This window comes from Paramormyrops kingsleyae, chromosome 12 (assembly GCF_048594095.1).
Source record: "Paramormyrops kingsleyae isolate MSU_618 chromosome 12, PKINGS_0.4, whole genome shotgun sequence".
In the NCBI taxonomy this organism is placed as follows: Eukaryota; Metazoa; Chordata; class Actinopteri; order Osteoglossiformes; family Mormyridae; genus Paramormyrops; species Paramormyrops kingsleyae.
The window spans coordinates 7,980,348-7,998,119 of NC_132808.1; the positions used below are offsets into that span (position 1 = coordinate 7,980,348).

Here is a 17,772-nt window from a genome sequence, read left to right on the forward strand (position 1 = left end):
TTCTCCATCACCTTGCGTGCTCGTTCGACAAAGAGACAAGATCTATTGTTTTCATGTTAATAATCGGTCTCTGAAAAGACCACCAAAAATTGCCAATGCCAACTATATTTCAAGTTGTCGTGGCGGGGTATTGGGTTAAGTTTTCAACCAGCAATAATCACGCCTCGGTTAAACCTCATAGGCTACGATCTTGCCACTGCGCAAAGACACCGGCAGTTGCCCAAACAGTGCGTGCCCAGTGCCACAAATCATTTATTCGTTGACGGTGTGTCATATTAAACTGCGGAATGAGTCAGATGCAGGAATAATCAGAGCAAAGCTTCAGATTGGCGCTGTTTATAGAAATACACAAATGAACACGCATTTCTCCATCACCTTGCGTGCTCGTTCAACAAAGAGACAAGATCTTTTGTTTTCATGTTAATAATCGGTCTCTGAAAAGACCACCAAAAATTGCCAATGCCAACTATATTTCAAGTTGTCGTGGCGGGGTATTGGGTTAAGTTTTCAACCAGCAATAATCACGCCTCGGTTAAACCTCATAGGCTACGATCTTGCCACTGCGCAAAGACACCAGCAGTTGCCCAAACAGTGCGTGCCCAGTGCCACTAATCATTTATTCGTTGACGGTGTGTCATATTAAACTGCGGAATGAATCAGATGCAGGAATAATCAGAGCAAAGCTTCAGATTGGCGCTGTTTATAGAAATACAAAAATAAACGCGCATTTCTCCATCACCTTGCGTGCTCGTTCGACAAAGAGACAAGATCTATTGTTTTCATGTTAATAATCGGTCTCTGAAAAGACCACCAAAAATTGCCAATGCCAACTATATTTCAAGTTGTCGTGGCGGGGTATTGGGTTAAGTTTTCAACCAGCAATAATCACGCCTCGGTTAAACCTCATAGGCTACGATCTTGCCACTGCGCAAAGACACCGACAGTTGCCCAAACAGTGCGTGCCCAGTGCCACAAATCATTTATTCGTTGACGGTGTGTCATATTAAACTGCGGAATGAGTCAGATGCAGGAATAATCAGAGCAAAGCTTCAGATTGGCGCTGTTTATAGAAATACACAAATGAACACGCATTTCTCCATCACCTTGCGTGCTCGTTCAACAAAGAGACAAGATCTTTTGTTTTCATGTTAATAATCGGTCTCTGAAAAGACCACCAAAAATTGCCAATGCCAACTATATTTCAAGTTGTCGTGGCGGGGTATTGGGTTAAGTTTTCAACCAGCAATAATCACGCCTCGGTTAAACCTCATAGGCTACGATCTTGCCACTGCGCAAAGACACCAGCAGTTGCCCAAACAGTGCGTGCCCAGTGCCACTAATCATTTATTCGTTGACGGTGTGTCATATTAAACTGCGGAATGAGTCAGATGCAGGAATAATCAGAGCAAAGCTTCAGATTGGCGCTGTTTATAGAAATACACAAATGAACACGCATTTCTCCATCACCTTGCGTGCTCGTTCGACAAAGAGACAAGATCTTTTGTTTTCATGTTAATAATCGGTCTCTGAAAAGACCACCAAAAATTGCCAATGCCAACTATATTTCAAGTTGTCGTGGCGGGGTATTGGGTTAAGTTTTCAACCAGCAATAATCACGCCTCGGTTAAACCTCATAGGCTACGATCTTGCCACTGCGCAAAGACACCAGCAGTTGCCCAAACAGTGCGTGCTCAGTGCCACTAATCATTTATTCGTTGACGGTGTGTCATATTAAACTGCGGAATGAGTCAGATGCAGGAATAATCAGAGCAAAGCTTCAGATTGGCGCTGTTTATAGAAATACACAAATGAACACGCATTTCTCCATCACCTTGCGTGCTCGTTCAACAAAGAGACAAGATCTTTTGTTTTCATGTTAATAATCGGTCTCTGAAAAGACCACCAAAAATTGCCAATGCCAACTATATTTCAAGTTGTCGTGGCGGGGTATTGGGTTAAGTTTTCAACCAGCAATAATCACGCCTCGGTTAAACCTCATAGGCTACGATCTTGCCACTGCGCAAAGACACCGGCAGTTGCCCAAACAGTGCGTGCCCAGTGCCACAAATCATTTATTCGTTGACGGTGTGTCATATTAAACTGCGGAATGAGTCAGATGCAGGAATAATCAGAGCAAAGCTTCAGATTGGCGCTGTTTATAGAAATACACAAATGAACACGCATTTCTCCATCACCTTGCGTGCTCGTTCGACAAAGAGACAAGATCTTTTGTTTTCATGTTACTAATCGGTCTCTGAAAAGACCACCAAAAATTGCCAATGCCAACTATATTTCAAGTTGTCGTGGCGGGGTATTGGGTTAAGTTTTCAACCAGCAATAATCACGCCTCGGTTAAACCTCATAGGCTACGATCTTGCCACTGCGCAAAGACACCGGCAGTTGCCCAAACAGTGCGTGCCCAGTGCCACAAATCATTTATTCGTTGACGGTGTGTCATATTAAACTGCGGAATGAGTCAGATGCAGGAATAATCAGAGCAAAGCTTCAGATTGGCGCTGTTTATAGAAATACACAAATGAACACGCATTTCTCCATCACCTTGCGTGCTCGTTCGACAAAGAGACAAGATCTTTTGTTTTCATGTTAATAATCGGTCTCTGAAAAGACCACCAAAAATTGCCAATGCCAACTATATTTCAAGTTGTCGTGGCGGGGTATTGGGTTAAGTTTTCAACCAGCAATAATCACGCCTCGGTTAAACCTCATAGGCTACGATCTTGCCACTGCGCAAAGACACCAGCAGTTGCCCAAACAGTGCGTGCCCAGTGCCACTAATCATTTATTCGTTGACGGTGTGTCATATTAAACTGCGGAATGAATCAGATGCAGGAATAATCAGAGCAAAGCTTTAGATTGGCGCTGTTTATAGAAATACACAAATGAACACGCATTTCTCCATCACCTTGCGTGCTTGTTCGACAAAGAGACAAGATCTTATGTTTTCATGTTAATAATCGGTCTCTGAAAAGACCACCAAAAATTGCCAATGCCAACTATATTTCAAGTTGTCGTGGCGGGGTATTGGGTTAAGTTTTCAACCAGCAATAATCACGCCTCGGTTAAACCTCATAGGCTACGATCTTGCCACTGCGCAAAGACACCGGCAGTTGCCCAAACAGTGCGTGCCCAGTGCCACAAATCATTTATTCGTTGACGGTGTGTCATATTAAACTGCGGAATGAGTCAGATGCAGGAATAATCAGAGCAAAGCTTCAGATTGGCGCTGTTTATAGAAATACACAAATGAACACGCATTTCTCCATCACCTTGCGTACTCGTTCGACAAAGAGACAAGATCTTTTGTTTTCATGTTAATAATCGGTCTCTGAAAAGACCACCAAAAATTGCCAATGCCAACTATATTTCAAGTTGTCGTGGCGGGGTATTGGGTTAAGTTTTCAACCAGCAATAATCACGCCTCGGTTAAACCTCATAGGCTACGATCTTGCCACTGCGCAAAGACACCAGCAGTTGCCCAAACAGTGCGTGCCCAGTGCCACTAATCATTTATTCGTTGACGGTGTGTCATATTAAACTGCGGAATGAATCAGATGCAGGAATAATCAGAGCAAAGCTTTAGATTGGCGCTGTTTATAGAAATACACAAATGAACACGCATTTCTCCATCACCTTGCGTGCTTGTTCGACAAAGAGACAAGATCTTTTGTTTTCATGTTAATAATCGGTCTCTGAAAAGACCACCAAAAATTGCCAATGCCAACTATATTTCAAGTTGTCGTGGCGGGGTATTGGGTTAAGTTTTCAACCAGCAATAATCACGCCTCGGTTAAACCTCATAGGCTACGATCTTGCCACTGCGCAAAGACACCAGCAGTTGCCCAAACAGTGCGTGCCCAATGCCACAAATCATTTATTCGTTGACGGTGTGTCATATTAAACTGCGGAATGAGTCAGATGCAGGAATAATCAGAGCAAAGCTTCAGATTGGCGCTGTTTATAGAAATACAAAAATAAACGTGCATTTCTCCATCACCTTGCGTGCTCGTTCGACAAAGAGACAAGATCTTTTGTTTTCATGTTAATAATCGGTCTCTGAAAAGACCACCAAAAATTGCCAATGCCAACTATATTTCAAGTTGTCGTGGCGGGGTATTGGGTTAAGTTTTCAACCAGCAATAATCACGCCTCGGTTAAACCTCATAGGCTACGATCTTGCCACTGCGCAAAGACACCAGCAGTTGCCCAAACAGTGCGTGCCCAGTGCCACTAATCATTTATTCGTTGACAGTGTGTCATATTAAACTGCGGAATGAGTCAGATGCAGGAATAATCAGAGCAAAGCTTCAGATTGGCGCTGTTTATAGAAATACACAAATGAACACGCATTTCTCCATCACCTTGCGTGCTTGTTCGACAAAGAGACAAGATCTTTTGTTTTCATGTTAATAATCGGTCTCTGAAAAAACCACCAAAAATTGCCAATGCAAACTATATTTCAAGTTGTCGTGGCGGGGTATTTGGTTAAGTTTTCAACCAGCAATAATCACGCCTCGGTTAAACCTCATAGGCTACGATCTTGCCACTGCGCAAAGACACCGGCAGTTGCCCAAACAGTGCGTGCCCAGTGCCACAAATCATTTATTCGTTGACGGTGTGTCATATTAAACTGCGGAATGAGTCAGATGCAGGAATAATCAGAGCAAAGCTTCAGATTGGCGCTGTTTATAGAAATACACAAATGAACACGCATTTCTCCATCACCTTGCGTACTCGTTCGACAAAGAGACAAGATCTTTTGTTTTCATGTTAATAATCGGTCTCTGAAAAGACCACCAAAAATTGCCAATGCCAACTATATTTCAAGTTGTCGTGGCGGGGTATTGGGTTAAGTTTTCAACCAGCAATAATCACGCCTCGGTTAAACCTCATAGGCTACGATCTTGCCACTGCGCAAAGACACCAGCAGTTGCCCAAACAGTGCGTGCCCAGTGCCACTAATCATTTATTCGTTGACGGTGTGTCATATTAAACTGCGGAATGAGTCAGATGCAGGAATAATCAGAGCAAAGCTTTAGATTGGCGCTGTTTATAGAAATACACAAATGAACACGCATTTCTCCATCACCTTGCGTGCTTGTTCGACAAAGAGACAAGATCTTTTGTTTTCATGTTAATAATCGGTCTCTGAAAAGACCACCAAAAATTGCCAATGCCAACTATATTTCAAGTTGTCGTGGCGGGGTATTGGGTTAAGTTTTCAACCAGCAATAATCACGCCTCGGTTAAACCTCATAGGCTACGATCTTGCCACTGCGCAAAGACACCAGCAGTTGCCCAAACAGTGCGTGCCCAATGCCACAAATCATTTATTCGTTGACGGTGTGTCATATTAAACTGCGGAATGAGTCAGATGCAGGAATAATCAGAGCAAAGCTTCAGATTGGCGCTGTTTATAGAAATACAAAAATAAACGTGCATTTCTCCATCACCTTGCGTGCTCGTTCGACAAAGAGACAAGATCTTTTGTTTTCATGTTAATAATCGGTCTCTGAAAAGACCACCAAAAATTGCCAATGCCAACTATATTTCAAGTTGTCGTGGCGGGGTATTGGGTTAAGTTTTCAACCAGCAATAATCACGCCTCGGTTAAACCTCATAGGCTACGATCTTGCCACTGCGCAAAGACACCAGCAGTTGCCCAAACAGTGCGTGCCCAGTGCCACAAATCATTTATTCGTTGACGGTGTGTCATATTAAACTGCGGAATGAGTCAGATGCAGGAATAATCAGAGCAAAGCTTCAGATTGGCGCTGTTTATAGAAATACACAAATGAACACGCATTTGTCCATCACCTTGCGTGCTCGTTCGACAAAGAGACAAGATCTTTTGTTTTCACGTTAATAGTCGGTCACTGAAAAGACCACCAAAAATTTCCAATGCCAACTATATTTCAAGTTGTCGTGGCGGGGTATTGGGTTAAGTTTTCAACCAGCAATAATCACGCCTCGGTTAAACCTCATAGGCTACGATCTTGCCACTGCGCAAAGACACCAGCAGTTGCCCAAACAGTGCGTGCCCAGTGCCACTAATCATTTATTCGTTGACGGTGTGTCATATTAAACTGCGGAATGAGTCAGATGCAGGAATAATCAGAGCAAAGCTTCAGATTGGCGCTGTTTATAGAAATACACAAATGAACACGCATTTCTCCATCACCTTGCGTGCTTGTTCGACAAAGAGACAAGATCTTTTGTTTTCATGTTAATAATCGGTCTCTGAAAAAACCACCAAAAATTGCCAATGCAAACTATATTTCAAGTTGTCGTGGCGGGGTATTTGGTTAAGTTTTCAACCAGCAATAATCACGCCTCGGTTAAACCTCATAGGCTACGATCTTGCCACTGCGCAAAGACACCAGCAGTTGCCCAAACAGTGCGTGCCCAGTGCCACAAATCATTTATTCGTTGACGGTGTGTCATATTAAACTGCGGAATGAGTCAGATGCAGGAATAATCAGAGCAAAGCTTCAGATTGGCGCTGTTTATAGAAATACACAAATGAACACGCATTTCTCCATCACCTTGCGTGCTCGTTCGACAAAGAGACAAGATCTTTTGTTTTCATGTTAATAATCGGTCTCTGAAAAGACCACCAAAAATTGCCAATGCCAACTATATTTCAAGTTGTCGTGGCGGGGTATTGGGTTAAGTTTTCAACCAGCAATAATCACGCCTCGGTTAAACCTCATAGGCTACGATCTTGCCACTGCGCAAAGACACCAGCAGTTGCCCAAACAGTGCGTGCCCAGTGCCACTAATCATTTATTCGTTGACGGTGTGTCATATTAAACTGCGGAATGAATCAGATGCAGGAATAATCAGAGCAAAGCTTTAGATTGGCGCTGTTTATAGAAATACACAAATGAACACGCATTTCTCCATCACCTTGCGTGCTTGTTCAACAAAGAGACAAGATCTTTTGTTTTCATGTTAATAATCGGTCTCTGAAAAGACCACCAAAAATTGCCAATGCCAACTATATTTCAAGTTGTCGTGGCGGGGTATTGGGTTAGGTTTTCAACCAGCAATAATCACGCCTCGGTTAAACCTCATAGGCTACGATCTTGCCACTGCGCAAAGACACCAGCAGTTGCCCAAACAGTGCGTGCCCAGTGCCACAAATCATTTATTCGTTGACGGTGTGTCATATTAAACTGCGGAATGAGTCAGATGCAGGAATAATCAGAGCAAAGCTTCAGATTGGCGCTGTTTATAGAAATACACAAATGAACACGCATTTCTCCATCACCTTACGTGCTCGTTCGACAAAGAGACAAGATCTTTTGTTTTCATGTTAATAATCGGTCTCTGAAAAGACCACCAAAAATTGCCAATGCCAACTACATTTCAAGTTGTCGTGGCGGGGTATTGGGTTAAGTTTTCAACCAGCAATAATCACGCCTCGGTTAAACCTCATAGGCTACGATCTTGCCACTGCGCAAAGACACCAGCAGTTGCCCAAACAGTGGGTGCCCAGTGCCACAAATCATTTATTCGTTGACGGTGTGTCATATTAAACTGCGGAATGAGTCAGATGCAGGAATAATCAGAGCAAAGCTTCAGATTGGCGCTGTTTATAGAAATACAAAAATAAACGCGCATTTCTCCATCACCTTGCGTGCTCGTTCGACAAAGAGACAAGATCTATTGTTTTCATGTTAATAATCGGTCTCTGAAAAGACCACCAAAAATTGCCAATGCCAACTATATTTCAAGTTGTCGTGGCGGGGTATTGGGTTAAGTTTTCAACCAGCAATAATCACGCCTCGGTTAAACCTCATAGGCTACGATCTTGCCACTGCGCAAAGACACCGGCAGTTGCCCAAACAGTGCGTGCCCAGTGCCACAAATCATTTATTCGTTGACGGTGTGTCATATTAAACTGCGGAATGAGTCAGATGCAGGAATAATCAGAGCAAAGCTTCAGATTGGCGCTGTTTATAGAAATACACAAATGAACACGCATTTTTCCATCACCTTGCGTGCTCGTTCGACAAAGAGACAAGATCTTTTGTTTTCATGTTAATAATCGGTCTCTGAAAAGACCACCAAAAATTGCCAATGCCAACTATATTTCAAGTTGTCGTGGCGGGGTATTGGGTTAAGTTTTCAACCAGCAATAATCACGCCTCGGTTAAACCTCATAGGCTACGATCTTGCCACTGCGCAAAGACACCAGCAGTTGCCCAAACAGTGCGTGCCCAGTGCCACAAATCATTTATTCGTTGACGGTGTGTCATATTAAACTGCGGAATGAGTCAGATGCAGGAATAATCAGAGCAAAGCTTCAGATTGGCGCTGTTTATAGAAATACACAAATGAACACGCATTTCTCCATCACCTTGCGTGCTCGTTCGACAAAGAGACAAGATCTTTTGTTTTCATGTTAATAATCGGTCTCTGAAAAGACCACCAAAAATTGCCAATGCCAACTATATTTCAAGTTGTCGTGGCGGGGTATTGGGTTAAGTTTTCAACCAGCAATAATCACGCCTCGGTTAAACCTCATAGGCTACGATCTTGCCACTGCGCAAAGACACCAGCAGTTGCCCAAACAGTGCGTGCCCAGTGCCACTAATCATTTATTCGTTGACGGTGTGTCATATTAAACTGCGGAATGAGTCAGATGCAGGAATAATCAGAGCAAAGCTTCAGATTGGCGCTGTTTATAGAAATACACAAATGAACACGCATTTCTCCATCACCTTGCGTGCTCGTTCGACAAAGAGACAAGATCTTTTGTTTTCATGTTAATAATCGGTCTCTGAAAAGACCACCAAAAATTGCCAATGCCAACTATATTTCAAGTTGTCGTGGCGGGGTATTGGGTTAAGTTTTCAACCAGCAATAATCACGCCTCGGTTAAACCTCATAGGCTACGATCTTGCCACTGCGCAAAGACACCAGCAGTTGCCCAAACAGTGCGTGCCCAGTGCCACTAATCATTTATTCGTTGACGGTGTGTCATATTAAACTGCGGAATGAATCAGATGCAGGAATAATCAGAGCAAAGCTTTAGATTGGCGCTGTTTATAGAAATACACAAATGAACACGCATTTCTCCATCACCTTGCGTGCTTGTTCAACAAAGAGACAAGATCTTTTGTTTTCATGTTAATAATCGGTCTCTGAAAAGACCACCAAAAATTGCCAATGCCAACTATATTTCAAGTTGTCGTGGCGGGGTATTGGGTTAAGTTTTCAACCAGCAATAATCACGCCTCGGTTAAACCTCATAGGCTACGATCTTGCCACTGCGCAAAGACACCAGCAGTTGCCCAAACAGTGCGTGCCCAGTGCCACAAATCATTTATTCGTTGACGGTGTGTCATATTAAACTGCGGAATGAGTCAGATGCAGGAATAATCAGAGCAAAGCTTCAGATTGGCGCTGTTTATAGAAATACACAAATGAACACGCATTTCTCCATCACCTTACGTGCTCGTTCGACAAAGAGACAAGATCTTTTGTTTTCATGTTAATAATCGGTCTCTGAAAAGACCACCAAAAATTGCCAATGCCAACTACATTTCAAGTTGTCGTGGCGGGGTATTGGGTTAAGTTTTCAACCAGCAATAATCACGCCTCGGTTAAACCTCATAGGCTACGATCTTGCCACTGCGCAAAGACACCAGCAGTTGCCCAAACAGTGGGTGCCCAGTGCCACAAATCATTTATTCGTTGACGGTGTGTCATATTAAACTGCGGAATGAGTCAGATGCAGGAATAATCAGAGCAAAGCTTCAGATTGGCGCTGTTTATAGAAATACAAAAATAAACGCGCATTTCTCCATCACCTTGCGTGCTCGTTCGACAAAGAGACAAGATCTATTGTTTTCATGTTAATAATCGGTCTCTGAAAAGACCACCAAAAATTGCCAATGCCAACTATATTTCAAGTTGTCGTGGCGGGGTATTGGGTTAAGTTTTCAACCAGCAATAATCACGCCTCGGTTAAACCTCATAGGCTACGATCTTGCCACTGCGCAAAGACACCGGCAGTTGCCCAAACAGTGCGTGCCCAGTGCCACAAATCATTTATTCGTTGACGGTGTGTCATATTAAACTGCGGAATGAGTCAGATGCAGGAATAATCAGAGCAAAGCTTCAGATTGGCGCTGTTTATAGAAATACACAAATGAACACGCATTTCTCCATCACCTTGCGTGCTCGTTCGACAAAGAGACAAGATCTTTTGTTTTCATGTTAATAATCGGTCTCTGAAAAGACCACCAAAAATTGCCAATGCCAACTATATTTCAAGTTGTCGTGGCGGGGTATTGGGTTAAGTTTTCAACCAGCAATAATCACGCCTCGGTTAAACCTCATAGGCTACGATCTTGCCACTGCGCAAAGACACCAGCAGTTGCCCAAACAGTGCGTGCCCAGTGCCACAAATCATTTATTCGTTGACGGTGTGTCATATTAAACTGCGGAATGAGTCAGATGCAGGAATAATCAGAGCAAAGCTTCAGATTGGCGCTGTTTATAGAAATACACAAATGAACACGCATTTCTCCATCACCTTGCGTGCTCGTTCGACAAAGAGACAAGATCTTTTGTTTTCATGTTAATAATCGGTCTCTGAAAAGACCACCAAAAATTGCCAATGCCAACTATATTTCAAGTTGTCGTGGCGGGGTATTGGGTTAAGTTTTCAACCAGCAATAATCACGCCTCGGTTAAACCTCATAGGCTACGATCTTGCCACTGCGCAAAGACACCAGCAGTTGCCCAAACAGTGCGTGCCCAGTGCCACTAATCATTTATTCGTTGACGGTGTGTCATATTAAACTGCGGAATGAGTCAGATGCAGGAATAATCAGAGCAAAGCTTCAGATTGGCGCTGTTTATAGAAATACACAAATGAACACGCATTTCTCCATCACCTTGCGTGCTCGTTCGACAAAGAGACAAGATCTTTTGTTTTCATGTTAATAATCGGTCTCTGAAAAGACCACCAAAAATTGCCAATGCCAACTATATTTCAAGTTGTCGTGGCGGGGTATTGGGTTAAGTTTTCAACCAGCAATAATCACGCCTCGGTTAAACCTCATAGGCTACGATCTTGCCACTGCGCAAAGACACCAGCAGTTGCCCAAACAGTGCGTGCCCAGTGCCACAAATCATTTATTCGTTGACGGTGTGTCATATTAAACTGCGGAATGAGTCAGATGCAGGAATAATCAGAGCAAAGCTTCAGATTGGCGCTGTTTATAGAAATACACAAATGAACACGCATTTTTCCATCACCTTGCGTGCTCGTTCGACAAAGAGACAAGATCTTTTGTTTACATGTTAATAATCTGTCTCTGAAAACACCACCAAAAATTTCCAATGCCAACTATATTTCAAGTTGTCGTGGCGGGGTATTGGGTTAAGTTTTCAACCAGCAATAATCACGCCTCGGTTAAACCTCATAGGCTACGATCTTGCCACTGCGCAAAGACACCAGCAGTTGCCCAAACAGTGCGTGCCCAGTGCCACAAATCATTTATTCGTTGACGGTGTGTCATATTAAACTGCGGAATGAGTCAGATGCAGGAATAATCAGAGCAAAGCTTCAGATTGGCGCTGTTTATACAAATACAAAAATAAACGCGCATTTCTCCATCACCTTGCATGCTCGTTCGACAAAGAGACAAGATCTTTTGTTTTCATGTTAATAATCGGTCTCTGAAAAGACCACCAAAAATTGCCAATGCCAACTATATTTCAAGTTGTCGTGGCGGGGTATTGGGTTAAGTTTTCAACCAGCAATAATCACGCCTCGGTTAAACCTCATAGGCTACGATCTTGCCACTGCGCAAAGACACCAGCAGTTGCCCAAACAGTGCGTGCCCAGTGCCACAAATCATTTATTCGTTGACGGTGTGTCATATTAAACTGCGGAATGAGTCAGATGCAGGAATAATCAGAGCAAAGCTTCAGATTGGCGCTGTTTATACAAATACAAAAATAAACGCGCATTTCTCCATCACCTTGCATGCTCGTTCGACAAAGAGACAAGATCTTTTGTTTTCATGTTAATAATCGGTCTCTGAAAAGACCACCAAAAATTGCCAATGCCAACTATATTTCAAGTTGTCGTGGCGGGGTATTGGGTTAAGTTTTCAACCAGCAATAATCACGCCTCGGTTAAACCTCATAGGCTACGATCTTGCCACTGCGCAAAGACACCAGCAGTTGCCCAAACAGTGCGTGCCCAGTGCCACAAATCATTTATTCGTTGACGGTGTGTCATATTAAACTGCGGAATGAGTCAGATGCAGGAATAATCAGAGCAAAGCTTTAGATTGGCGCTGTTTATAGAAATACACAAATGAACACGCATTTCTCCATCACCTTGCGTGCTTGTTCGACAAAGAGACAAGATCTTTTGTTTTCATGTTAATAATCGGTCTCTGAAAAGACCACCAAAAATTGCCAATGCCAACTATATTTCAAGTTGTCGTGGCGGGGTATTGGGTTAAGTTTTCAACCAGCAATAATCACGCCTCGGTTAAACCTCATAGGCTACGATCTTGCCACTGCGCAAAGACACCAGCAGTTGCCCAAACAGTGCGTGCCCAATGCCACAAATCATTTATTCGTTGACGGTGTGTCATATTAAACTGCGGAATGAGTCAGATGCAGGAATAATCAGAGCAAAGCTTCAGATTGGCGCTGTTTATAGAAATACAAAAATAAACGTGCATTTCTCCATCACCTTGCGTGCTCGTTCGACAAAGAGACAAGATCTTTTGTTTTCATGTTAATAATCGGTCTCTGAAAAGACCACCAAAAATTGCCAATGCCAACTATATTTCAAGTTGTCGTGGCGGGGTATTGGGTTAAGTTTTCAACCAGCAATAATCACGCCTCGGTTAAACCTCATAGGCTACGATCTTGCCACTGCGCAAAGACACCAGCAGTTGCCCAAACAGTGCGTGCCCAGTGCCACAAATCATTTATTCGTTGACGGTGTGTCATATTAAACTGCGGAATGAGTCAGATGCAGGAATAATCAGAGCAAAGCTTCAGATTGGCGCTGTTTATAGAAATACACAAATGAACACGCATTTCTCCATCACCTTGCGTGCTCGTTCGACAAAGAGACAAGATCTTTTGTTTTCACGTTAATAGTCGGTCACTGAAAAGACCACCAAAAATTTCCAATGCCAACTATATTTCAAGTTGTCGTGGCGGGGTATTGGGTTAAGTTTTCAACCAGCAATAATCACGCCTCGGTTAAACCTCATAGGCTACGATCTTGCCACTGCGCAAAGACACCAGCAGTTGCCCAAACAGTGCGTGCCCAGTGCCACTAATCATTTATTCGTTGACGGTGTGTCATATTAAACTGCGGAATGAGTCAGATGCAGGAATAATCAGAGCAAAGCTTCAGATTGGCGCTGTTTATAGAAATACACAAATGAACACGCATTTCTCCATCACCTTGCGTGCTTGTTCGACAAAGAGACAAGATCTTTTGTTTTCATGTTAATAATCGGTCTCTGAAAAAACCACCAAAAATTGCCAATGCAAACTATATTTCAAGTTGTCGTGGCGGGGTATTTGGTTAAGTTTTCAACCAGCAATAATCACGCCTCGGTTAAACCTCATAGGCTACGATCTTGCCACTGCGCAAAGACACCAGCAGTTGCCCAAACAGTGCGTGCCCAGTGCCACAAATCATTTATTCGTTGACGGTGTGTCATATTAAACTGCGGAATGAGTCAGATGCAGGAATAATCAGAGCAAAGCTTCAGATTGGCGCTGTTTATAGAAATACACAAATGAACACGCATTTCTCCATCACCTTGCGTGCTCGTTCGACAAAGAGACAAGATCTTTTGTTTTCATGTTAATAATCGGTCTCTGAAAAGACCACCAAAAATTGCCAATGCCAACTATATTTCAAGTTGTCGTGGCGGGGTATTGGGTTAAGTTTTCAACCAGCAATAATCACGCCTCGGTTAAACCTCATAGGCTACGATCTTGCCACTGCGCAAAGACACCAGCAGTTGCCCAAACAGTGCGTGCCCAGTGCCACTAATCATTTATTCGTTGACGGTGTGTCATATTAAACTGCGGAATGAATCAGATGCAGGAATAATCAGAGCAAAGCTTTAGATTGGCGCTGTTTATAGAAATACACAAATGAACACGCATTTCTCCATCACCTTGCGTGCTTGTTCAACAAAGAGACAAGATCTTTTGTTTTCATGTTAATAATCGGTCTCTGAAAAGACCACCAAAAATTGCCAATGCCAACTATATTTCAAGTTGTCGTGGCGGGGTATTGGGTTAAGTTTTCAACCAGCAATAATCACGCCTCGGTTAAACCTCATAGGCTACGATCTTGCCACTGCGCAAAGACACCAGCAGTTGCCCAAACAGTGCGTGCCCAGTGCCACAAATCATTTATTCGTTGACGGTGTGTCATATTAAACTGCGGAATGAGTCAGATGCAGGAATAATCAGAGCAAAGCTTCAGATTGGCGCTGTTTATAGAAATACACAAATGAACACGCATTTCTCCATCACCTTACGTGCTCGTTCGACAAAGAGACAAGATCTTTTGTTTTCATGTTAATAATCGGTCTCTGAAAAGACCACCAAAAATTGCCAATGCCAACTACATTTCAAGTTGTCGTGGCGGGGTATTGGGTTAAGTTTTCAACCAGCAATAATCACGCCTCGGTTAAACCTCATAGGCTACGATCTTGCCACTGCGCAAAGACACCAGCAGTTGCCCAAACAGTGGGTGCCCAGTGCCACAAATCATTTATTCGTTGACGGTGTGTCATATTAAACTGCGGAATGAGTCAGATGCAGGAATAATCAGAGCAAAGCTTCAGATTGGCGCTGTTTATAGAAATACAAAAATAAACGCGCATTTCTCCATCACCTTGCGTGCTCGTTCGACAAAGAGACAAGATCTATTGTTTTCATGTTAATAATCGGTCTCTGAAAAGACCACCAAAAATTGCCAATGCCAACTATATTTCAAGTTGTCGTGGCGGGGTATTGGGTTAAGTTTTCAACCAGCAATAATCACGCCTCGGTTAAACCTCATAGGCTACGATCTTGCCACTGCGCAAAGACACCGGCAGTTGCCCAAACAGTGCGTGCCCAGTGCCACAAATCATTTATTCGTTGACGGTGTGTCATATTAAACTGCGGAATGAGTCAGATGCAGGAATAATCAGAGCAAAGCTTCAGATTGGCGCTGTTTATAGAAATACACAAATGAACACGCATTTTTCCATCACCTTGCGTGCTCGTTCGACAAAGAGACAAGATCTTTTGTTTTCATGTTAATAATCGGTCTCTGAAAAGACCACCAAAAATTGCCAATGCCAACTATATTTCAAGTTGTCGTGGCGGGGTATTGGGTTAAGTTTTCAACCAGCAATAATCACGCCTCGGTTAAACCTCATAGGCTACGATCTTGCCACTGCGCAAAGACACCAGCAGTTGCCCAAACAGTGCGTGCCCAGTGCCACAAATCATTTATTCGTTGACGGTGTGTCATATTAAACTGCGGAATGAGTCAGATGCAGGAATAATCAGAGCAAAGCTTCAGATTGGCGCTGTTTATAGAAATACACAAATGAACACGCATTTCTCCATCACCTTGCGTGCTCGTTCGACAAAGAGACAAGATCTTTTGTTTTCATGTTAATAATCGGTCTCTGAAAAGACCACCAAAAATTGCCAATGCCAACTATATTTCAAGTTGTCGTGGCGGGGTATTGGGTTAAGTTTTCAACCAGCAATAATCACGCCTCGGTTAAACCTCATAGGCTACGATCTTGCCACTGCGCAAAGACACCAGCAGTTGCCCAAACAGTGCGTGCCCAGTGCCACTAATCATTTATTCGTTGACGGTGTGTCATATTAAACTGCGGAATGAGTCAGATGCAGGAATAATCAGAGCAAAGCTTCAGATTGGCGCTGTTTATAGAAATACACAAATGAACACGCATTTCTCCATCACCTTGCGTGCTCGTTCGACAAAGAGACAAGATCTTTTGTTTTCATGTTAATAATCGGTCTCTGAAAAGACCACCAAAAATTGCCAATGCCAACTATATTTCAAGTTGTCGTGGCGGGGTATTGGGTTAAGTTTTCAACCAGCAATAATCACGCCTCGGTTAAACCTCATAGGCTACGATCTTGCCACTGCGCAAAGACACCAGCAGTTGCCCAAACAGTGCGTGCCCAGTGCCACTAATCATTTATTCGTTGACGGTGTGTCATATTAAACTGCGGAATGAATCAGATGCAGGAATAATCAGAGCAAAGCTTTAGATTGGCGCTGTTTATAGAAATACACAAATGAACACGCATTTCTCCATCACCTTGCGTGCTTGTTCAACAAAGAGACAAGATCTTTTGTTTTCATGTTAATAATCGGTCTCTGAAAAGACCACCAAAAATTGCCAATGCCAACTATATTTCAAGTTGTCGTGGCGGGGTATTGGGTTAAGTTTTCAACCAGCAATAATCACGCCTCGGTTAAACCTCATAGGCTACGATCTTGCCACTGCGCAAAGACACCAGCAGTTGCCCAAACAGTGCGTGCCCAGTGCCACAAATCATTTATTCGTTGACGGTGTGTCATATTAAACTGCGGAATGAGTCAGATGCAGGAATAATCAGAGCAAAGCTTCAGATTGGCGCTGTTTATAGAAATACACAAATGAACACGCATTTCTCCATCACCTTACGTGCTCGTTCGACAAAGAGACAAGATCTTTTGTTTTCATGTTAATAATCGGTCTCTGAAAAGACCACCAAAAATTGCCAATGCCAACTACATTTCAAGTTGTCGTGGCGGGGTATTGGGTTAAGTTTTCAACCAGCAATAATCACGCCTCGGTTAAACCTCATAGGCTACGATCTTGCCACTGCGCAAAGACACCAGCAGTTGCCCAAACAGTGGGTGCCCAGTGCCACAAATCATTTATTCGTTGACGGTGTGTCATATTAAACTGCGGAATGAGTCAGATGCAGGAATAATCAGAGCAAAGCTTCAGATTGGCGCTGTTTATAGAAATACAAAAATAAACGCGCATTTCTCCATCACCTTGCGTGCTCGTTCGACAAAGAGACAAGATCTATTGTTTTCATGTTAATAATCGGTCTCTGAAAAGACCACCAAAAATTGCCAATGCCAACTATATTTCAAGTTGTCGTGGCGGGGTATTGGGTTAAGTTTTCAACCAGCAATAATCACGCCTCGGTTAAACCTCATAGGCTACGATCTTGCCACTGCGCAAAGACACCGGCAGTTGCCCAAACAGTGCGTGCCCAGTGCCACAAATCATTTATTCGTTGACGGTGTGTCATATTAAACTGCGGAATGAGTCAGATGCAGGAATAATCAGAGCAAAGCTTCAGATTGGCGCTGTTTATAGAAATACACAAATGAACACGCATTTCTCCATCACCTTGCGTGCTCGTTCGACAAAGAGACAAGATCTTTTGTTTTCATGTTAATAATCGGTCTCTGAAAAGACCACCAAAAATTGCCAATGCCAACTATATTTCAAGTTGTCGTGGCGGGGTATTGGGTTAAGTTTTCAACCAGCAATAATCACGCCTCGGTTAAACCTCATAGGCTACGATCTTGCCACTGCGCAAAGACACCAGCAGTTGCCCAAACAGTGCGTGCCCAGTGCCACAAATCATTTATTCGTTGACGGTGTGTCATATTAAACTGCGGAATGAGTCAGATGC

General features: G+C 43.1%; 49 non-coding genes across 49 annotated transcripts; all 49 read right to left on the reverse strand.

Annotated features, from left to right (window-relative positions):
* Positions 1–67: 67 nt before the first annotated feature.
* On the reverse strand, positions 68–208 carry LOC140577975 (U4 spliceosomal RNA). The gene has a single exon (XR_011982107.1). It is a non-coding gene; the product is annotated as a U4 spliceosomal RNA (small nuclear RNA).
* Positions 209–431: 223 nt separating this feature from the next.
* Positions 432–572, reverse strand: LOC140577976 (U4 spliceosomal RNA). Its single transcript, XR_011982108.1, has one exon. It is a non-coding gene; the product is annotated as a U4 spliceosomal RNA (small nuclear RNA).
* Positions 573–795: 223 nt separating this feature from the next.
* Positions 796–936, reverse strand: LOC140577977 (U4 spliceosomal RNA). The gene has a single exon (XR_011982109.1). It is a non-coding gene; the product is annotated as a U4 spliceosomal RNA (small nuclear RNA).
* Positions 937–1,159: 223 nt separating this feature from the next.
* LOC140577978 (U4 spliceosomal RNA) lies at positions 1,160–1,300 on the reverse strand. The gene has a single exon (XR_011982110.1). It is a non-coding gene; the product is annotated as a U4 spliceosomal RNA (small nuclear RNA).
* A 223-nt stretch (positions 1,301–1,523) lies between these two features.
* LOC140577758 (U4 spliceosomal RNA) lies at positions 1,524–1,664 on the reverse strand. The gene has a single exon (XR_011981890.1). It is a non-coding gene; the product is annotated as a U4 spliceosomal RNA (small nuclear RNA).
* A 223-nt stretch (positions 1,665–1,887) lies between these two features.
* LOC140577759 (U4 spliceosomal RNA) lies at positions 1,888–2,028 on the reverse strand. The gene has a single exon (XR_011981891.1). It is a non-coding gene; the product is annotated as a U4 spliceosomal RNA (small nuclear RNA).
* A 223-nt stretch (positions 2,029–2,251) lies between these two features.
* LOC140577760 (U4 spliceosomal RNA) lies at positions 2,252–2,392 on the reverse strand. The gene has a single exon (XR_011981892.1). It is a non-coding gene; the product is annotated as a U4 spliceosomal RNA (small nuclear RNA).
* Positions 2,393–2,615: 223 nt separating this feature from the next.
* On the reverse strand, positions 2,616–2,756 carry LOC140577761 (U4 spliceosomal RNA). Its single transcript, XR_011981893.1, has one exon. It is a non-coding gene; the product is annotated as a U4 spliceosomal RNA (small nuclear RNA).
* Positions 2,757–2,979: 223 nt separating this feature from the next.
* On the reverse strand, positions 2,980–3,120 carry LOC140577762 (U4 spliceosomal RNA). Its single transcript, XR_011981894.1, has one exon. It is a non-coding gene; the product is annotated as a U4 spliceosomal RNA (small nuclear RNA).
* A 223-nt stretch (positions 3,121–3,343) lies between these two features.
* On the reverse strand, positions 3,344–3,484 carry LOC140577764 (U4 spliceosomal RNA). The gene has a single exon (XR_011981896.1). It is a non-coding gene; the product is annotated as a U4 spliceosomal RNA (small nuclear RNA).
* Positions 3,485–3,707: 223 nt separating this feature from the next.
* Positions 3,708–3,848, reverse strand: LOC140577765 (U4 spliceosomal RNA). The gene has a single exon (XR_011981897.1). It is a non-coding gene; the product is annotated as a U4 spliceosomal RNA (small nuclear RNA).
* Positions 3,849–4,071: 223 nt separating this feature from the next.
* On the reverse strand, positions 4,072–4,212 carry LOC140577766 (U4 spliceosomal RNA). The gene has a single exon (XR_011981898.1). It is a non-coding gene; the product is annotated as a U4 spliceosomal RNA (small nuclear RNA).
* A 223-nt stretch (positions 4,213–4,435) lies between these two features.
* Positions 4,436–4,576, reverse strand: LOC140577913 (U4 spliceosomal RNA). The gene has a single exon (XR_011982045.1). It is a non-coding gene; the product is annotated as a U4 spliceosomal RNA (small nuclear RNA).
* A 223-nt stretch (positions 4,577–4,799) lies between these two features.
* Positions 4,800–4,940, reverse strand: LOC140577767 (U4 spliceosomal RNA). The gene has a single exon (XR_011981899.1). It is a non-coding gene; the product is annotated as a U4 spliceosomal RNA (small nuclear RNA).
* Positions 4,941–5,163: 223 nt separating this feature from the next.
* LOC140577768 (U4 spliceosomal RNA) lies at positions 5,164–5,304 on the reverse strand. The gene has a single exon (XR_011981900.1). It is a non-coding gene; the product is annotated as a U4 spliceosomal RNA (small nuclear RNA).
* Positions 5,305–5,527: 223 nt separating this feature from the next.
* LOC140577769 (U4 spliceosomal RNA) lies at positions 5,528–5,668 on the reverse strand. The gene has a single exon (XR_011981901.1). It is a non-coding gene; the product is annotated as a U4 spliceosomal RNA (small nuclear RNA).
* A 223-nt stretch (positions 5,669–5,891) lies between these two features.
* Positions 5,892–6,032, reverse strand: LOC140577918 (U4 spliceosomal RNA). The gene has a single exon (XR_011982050.1). It is a non-coding gene; the product is annotated as a U4 spliceosomal RNA (small nuclear RNA).
* A 223-nt stretch (positions 6,033–6,255) lies between these two features.
* Positions 6,256–6,396, reverse strand: LOC140577914 (U4 spliceosomal RNA). The gene has a single exon (XR_011982046.1). It is a non-coding gene; the product is annotated as a U4 spliceosomal RNA (small nuclear RNA).
* Positions 6,397–6,619: 223 nt separating this feature from the next.
* Positions 6,620–6,760, reverse strand: LOC140577770 (U4 spliceosomal RNA). The gene has a single exon (XR_011981902.1). It is a non-coding gene; the product is annotated as a U4 spliceosomal RNA (small nuclear RNA).
* A 223-nt stretch (positions 6,761–6,983) lies between these two features.
* Positions 6,984–7,124, reverse strand: LOC140577893 (U4 spliceosomal RNA). Its single transcript, XR_011982025.1, has one exon. It is a non-coding gene; the product is annotated as a U4 spliceosomal RNA (small nuclear RNA).
* A 223-nt stretch (positions 7,125–7,347) lies between these two features.
* LOC140577858 (U4 spliceosomal RNA) lies at positions 7,348–7,488 on the reverse strand. The gene has a single exon (XR_011981990.1). It is a non-coding gene; the product is annotated as a U4 spliceosomal RNA (small nuclear RNA).
* A 223-nt stretch (positions 7,489–7,711) lies between these two features.
* Positions 7,712–7,852, reverse strand: LOC140577771 (U4 spliceosomal RNA). The gene has a single exon (XR_011981903.1). It is a non-coding gene; the product is annotated as a U4 spliceosomal RNA (small nuclear RNA).
* Positions 7,853–8,075: 223 nt separating this feature from the next.
* On the reverse strand, positions 8,076–8,216 carry LOC140577772 (U4 spliceosomal RNA). The gene has a single exon (XR_011981904.1). It is a non-coding gene; the product is annotated as a U4 spliceosomal RNA (small nuclear RNA).
* A 223-nt stretch (positions 8,217–8,439) lies between these two features.
* LOC140577773 (U4 spliceosomal RNA) lies at positions 8,440–8,580 on the reverse strand. Its single transcript, XR_011981905.1, has one exon. It is a non-coding gene; the product is annotated as a U4 spliceosomal RNA (small nuclear RNA).
* Positions 8,581–8,803: 223 nt separating this feature from the next.
* LOC140577774 (U4 spliceosomal RNA) lies at positions 8,804–8,944 on the reverse strand. The gene has a single exon (XR_011981906.1). It is a non-coding gene; the product is annotated as a U4 spliceosomal RNA (small nuclear RNA).
* Positions 8,945–9,167: 223 nt separating this feature from the next.
* On the reverse strand, positions 9,168–9,308 carry LOC140577775 (U4 spliceosomal RNA). The gene has a single exon (XR_011981907.1). It is a non-coding gene; the product is annotated as a U4 spliceosomal RNA (small nuclear RNA).
* Positions 9,309–9,531: 223 nt separating this feature from the next.
* On the reverse strand, positions 9,532–9,672 carry LOC140577859 (U4 spliceosomal RNA). The gene has a single exon (XR_011981991.1). It is a non-coding gene; the product is annotated as a U4 spliceosomal RNA (small nuclear RNA).
* A 223-nt stretch (positions 9,673–9,895) lies between these two features.
* Positions 9,896–10,036, reverse strand: LOC140577776 (U4 spliceosomal RNA). Its single transcript, XR_011981908.1, has one exon. It is a non-coding gene; the product is annotated as a U4 spliceosomal RNA (small nuclear RNA).
* A 223-nt stretch (positions 10,037–10,259) lies between these two features.
* Positions 10,260–10,400, reverse strand: LOC140577777 (U4 spliceosomal RNA). Its single transcript, XR_011981909.1, has one exon. It is a non-coding gene; the product is annotated as a U4 spliceosomal RNA (small nuclear RNA).
* Positions 10,401–10,623: 223 nt separating this feature from the next.
* On the reverse strand, positions 10,624–10,764 carry LOC140577778 (U4 spliceosomal RNA). The gene has a single exon (XR_011981910.1). It is a non-coding gene; the product is annotated as a U4 spliceosomal RNA (small nuclear RNA).
* Positions 10,765–10,987: 223 nt separating this feature from the next.
* On the reverse strand, positions 10,988–11,128 carry LOC140577779 (U4 spliceosomal RNA). The gene has a single exon (XR_011981911.1). It is a non-coding gene; the product is annotated as a U4 spliceosomal RNA (small nuclear RNA).
* Positions 11,129–11,349: 221 nt separating this feature from the next.
* On the reverse strand, positions 11,350–11,492 carry LOC140577925 (U4 spliceosomal RNA). Its single transcript, XR_011982057.1, has one exon. It is a non-coding gene; the product is annotated as a U4 spliceosomal RNA (small nuclear RNA).
* A 223-nt stretch (positions 11,493–11,715) lies between these two features.
* On the reverse strand, positions 11,716–11,856 carry LOC140577780 (U4 spliceosomal RNA). The gene has a single exon (XR_011981912.1). It is a non-coding gene; the product is annotated as a U4 spliceosomal RNA (small nuclear RNA).
* Positions 11,857–12,079: 223 nt separating this feature from the next.
* LOC140577781 (U4 spliceosomal RNA) lies at positions 12,080–12,220 on the reverse strand. The gene has a single exon (XR_011981913.1). It is a non-coding gene; the product is annotated as a U4 spliceosomal RNA (small nuclear RNA).
* A 223-nt stretch (positions 12,221–12,443) lies between these two features.
* On the reverse strand, positions 12,444–12,584 carry LOC140577782 (U4 spliceosomal RNA). The gene has a single exon (XR_011981914.1). It is a non-coding gene; the product is annotated as a U4 spliceosomal RNA (small nuclear RNA).
* Positions 12,585–12,807: 223 nt separating this feature from the next.
* LOC140577783 (U4 spliceosomal RNA) lies at positions 12,808–12,948 on the reverse strand. The gene has a single exon (XR_011981915.1). It is a non-coding gene; the product is annotated as a U4 spliceosomal RNA (small nuclear RNA).
* Positions 12,949–13,171: 223 nt separating this feature from the next.
* LOC140577919 (U4 spliceosomal RNA) lies at positions 13,172–13,312 on the reverse strand. Its single transcript, XR_011982051.1, has one exon. It is a non-coding gene; the product is annotated as a U4 spliceosomal RNA (small nuclear RNA).
* A 223-nt stretch (positions 13,313–13,535) lies between these two features.
* On the reverse strand, positions 13,536–13,676 carry LOC140577915 (U4 spliceosomal RNA). The gene has a single exon (XR_011982047.1). It is a non-coding gene; the product is annotated as a U4 spliceosomal RNA (small nuclear RNA).
* A 223-nt stretch (positions 13,677–13,899) lies between these two features.
* On the reverse strand, positions 13,900–14,040 carry LOC140577784 (U4 spliceosomal RNA). The gene has a single exon (XR_011981916.1). It is a non-coding gene; the product is annotated as a U4 spliceosomal RNA (small nuclear RNA).
* A 223-nt stretch (positions 14,041–14,263) lies between these two features.
* Positions 14,264–14,404, reverse strand: LOC140577785 (U4 spliceosomal RNA). The gene has a single exon (XR_011981917.1). It is a non-coding gene; the product is annotated as a U4 spliceosomal RNA (small nuclear RNA).
* A 223-nt stretch (positions 14,405–14,627) lies between these two features.
* On the reverse strand, positions 14,628–14,768 carry LOC140577861 (U4 spliceosomal RNA). The gene has a single exon (XR_011981993.1). It is a non-coding gene; the product is annotated as a U4 spliceosomal RNA (small nuclear RNA).
* A 223-nt stretch (positions 14,769–14,991) lies between these two features.
* LOC140577786 (U4 spliceosomal RNA) lies at positions 14,992–15,132 on the reverse strand. Its single transcript, XR_011981918.1, has one exon. It is a non-coding gene; the product is annotated as a U4 spliceosomal RNA (small nuclear RNA).
* Positions 15,133–15,355: 223 nt separating this feature from the next.
* Positions 15,356–15,496, reverse strand: LOC140577787 (U4 spliceosomal RNA). Its single transcript, XR_011981919.1, has one exon. It is a non-coding gene; the product is annotated as a U4 spliceosomal RNA (small nuclear RNA).
* A 223-nt stretch (positions 15,497–15,719) lies between these two features.
* LOC140577788 (U4 spliceosomal RNA) lies at positions 15,720–15,860 on the reverse strand. The gene has a single exon (XR_011981920.1). It is a non-coding gene; the product is annotated as a U4 spliceosomal RNA (small nuclear RNA).
* A 223-nt stretch (positions 15,861–16,083) lies between these two features.
* On the reverse strand, positions 16,084–16,224 carry LOC140577789 (U4 spliceosomal RNA). The gene has a single exon (XR_011981921.1). It is a non-coding gene; the product is annotated as a U4 spliceosomal RNA (small nuclear RNA).
* Positions 16,225–16,447: 223 nt separating this feature from the next.
* Positions 16,448–16,588, reverse strand: LOC140577790 (U4 spliceosomal RNA). Its single transcript, XR_011981922.1, has one exon. It is a non-coding gene; the product is annotated as a U4 spliceosomal RNA (small nuclear RNA).
* Positions 16,589–16,811: 223 nt separating this feature from the next.
* LOC140577862 (U4 spliceosomal RNA) lies at positions 16,812–16,952 on the reverse strand. Its single transcript, XR_011981994.1, has one exon. It is a non-coding gene; the product is annotated as a U4 spliceosomal RNA (small nuclear RNA).
* Positions 16,953–17,175: 223 nt separating this feature from the next.
* Positions 17,176–17,316, reverse strand: LOC140577791 (U4 spliceosomal RNA). The gene has a single exon (XR_011981923.1). It is a non-coding gene; the product is annotated as a U4 spliceosomal RNA (small nuclear RNA).
* A 223-nt stretch (positions 17,317–17,539) lies between these two features.
* On the reverse strand, positions 17,540–17,680 carry LOC140577792 (U4 spliceosomal RNA). Its single transcript, XR_011981924.1, has one exon. It is a non-coding gene; the product is annotated as a U4 spliceosomal RNA (small nuclear RNA).
* Between the last annotated feature and the right edge of the window lie 92 nt (positions 17,681–17,772).